The 2,213-nt window shown below is 39.3% G+C and overlaps 1 pseudogene; it reads right to left on the bottom strand.

Moving 5' to 3' along the window:
* Positions 1-1,682: 1,682 nt before the first annotated feature.
* LOC142356688 (5.8S ribosomal RNA) lies at positions 1,683-1,834 on the bottom strand (annotated as a pseudogene).
* Positions 1,835-2,213: the final 379 nt, after the last annotated feature.

The following is a 2,213-nucleotide window of genomic DNA, read 5'->3' as shown; positions in this document are numbered from 1 at the left end:
GTAGTTGATTGTCTCTTAATTGGTTCACTGACCAATATGAGACAGAAACCGATTCAGCAGTTTTGTTCGCTACTACTATCAAACACAGGTCGAAGTTTCCATTCAGTCATTAATTCCAACTTTCAAATGTTGTTGTTTCAGCTTTCGCTTACTAGAAGCAACATAATACTCGCTGCAATACAGACCTCGGGAAACCCTCACCGTGAATAAGGTTCACTCACATATTTCACTACATTTTGCGTGGGATTGGAGATGAGGCTACTCGTTCTTGCTCAGTACTAGGCTGAAATTAACGAAACTTCGTTACAAACGTTCACATGTTGATGTTTCCGCTTTCGCGTACTCGAAACAACATAATACTAGTCTTTGTAATTTAGTTTCATAATTTCAACTGTTCTCATGCAGAATTTTTGCTCATTCTTATCCCAAATTTTGACCTGGCTACTAGTTACACTCCTTGTACTTATTGCAAAATGACCACAAATTTCAACAGCTTTCACATGTTGCTGTTTCGGCTTTCGCTTACTACAGTCAACATAATACTCGTTGCAAAATAAGTGCTCGGCATCTGCAATTTTCCAAAGACGAAGTTTCGCCAGTTCAATTTTCGCTCGCCAATTATGGCTACTAATTCACACGGTACTGAGCTCAACAACATTAAATTTGTTCAGCAAGACTTTCACATGTTGATGTTTTGGCTTTCGCCTACTAGAAGCAACATAATACTCGTCTTGTTAGCTCATTCAATGAGAATAGCTTTTCCCGTTGAGAATTTTTGCCTTCAATTGGCGTTGTAGTGAGTTTGGCTACTCAGATCACCAAATACTTGTGACAATTCGAACCAGAAATGTTTTCAATTTTCACATGCTGATGTTTCGGATTCAACCTACTAGAAGCAGCATAATACTTGTATTCAACAATTTCTGTATCAAATCCCAGTTTTCTCTGGTGCATCTTTGCCAAACTATTCCAAACTGCCTGAGTCTGAATACCAATTACAGGTACTAGTAAATGCACGTTACTAAGGACTATATAGTTCTAGGTTACTGTACACAACGACGTTCACATGTTGATGTTTCAGCTGCCGCTTACTAGAAACAACATAATACTTATCGTGCATACCTTTCCATAACTTGTCCTTTTCAGATGCATTAGTTTCCCTTTGTCTTGGCTTCTACAGTCAGACTGGCTACTAGTAACAGCACAGTACTAATCACATATCGTTCTACAGTTTGCAGACAACTTTCACATGTTGATGTTTCAGCTTTCGCCTACTAGAAACAACATAATACTCGCTGTATACATTTGTAGTTCTCTATGTAACTTTCATGTGAAGAAGTTTCGCCAGTCTTTTTGACTGTCTCAAATCTGAGTCATGCTTAGGCTACTAGTTGCTTCATAGTACTTATCGCCTCGAGATCATTGAACAAAACTTGATTTTCACATGTTGCTGTTTCAGCTTCCGCTTACTAGAAACAACATAATACTAGTCTCATTAAGTTCCGTCTCTTTGCAATTTTCTTATGAAGAAAATTCGCCATCACAATGACTCCAGCAGTTCTTGATCAAGGAATGCAATCATTGATCAGAATGCTATTATTTGAATCGGTTCTGCTTTAAGTGTTCCAATTTTATTGGAAGCACCAACAATAGAACATCAATGTGTTCAATCGAGAGTTATATAACCCTGAATCGGACGCAGTCAACAGCCGAAGCCGAGACCGCCTTTTGCGTTAGAGAGGTCGGTAAACAAATCTTGCGATTCATACCGAATTAACACATATAGCTGTGCTCCTCTTCGTAAAGCGAGCCAAGTGATCCCCTGTTGAAGGATGTATTTGGACCAATCTAGTAGCATTTGGTTTCCAACAAGCTCTCCCAAGTTAGCTTACTTATTGGGCTTTTCAACCAATTCGGTTGGCTACAAGCATCATCAAAGTACTAGCCACAGTTTGATCGCAAAATTCTACGACTTTCACATGTTGATGTTTCGGCTTGCGCTTAGCCTACTATAAGCAACATAATACTAGTCATATCATAGAGCGTGATCAGCTTGTGACGTTCTCATGATGAAGTTTCACCAACAGTGTCTCACTTCGAGCTTAAATCCAGCTACTAGTAACTACACAGTACTGACTGCAACGATAACTTTTATCTATACCTTTCACATGCTGCGCTTTCGGCCAGGGCCTACTAACGTCAACATAATACTC

This window comes from Convolutriloba macropyga, unplaced genomic scaffold (assembly GCF_964194025.1).
Source record: "Convolutriloba macropyga unplaced genomic scaffold, txConMacr16.3 SCAFFOLD_5779, whole genome shotgun sequence".
In the NCBI taxonomy this organism is placed as follows: domain Eukaryota; kingdom Metazoa; phylum Xenacoelomorpha; order Acoela; family Convolutidae; genus Convolutriloba; species Convolutriloba macropyga.
Note: the sequence above shows the minus strand (reverse complement) of the source record. Positions and strands in the feature narration are given on the sequence as shown.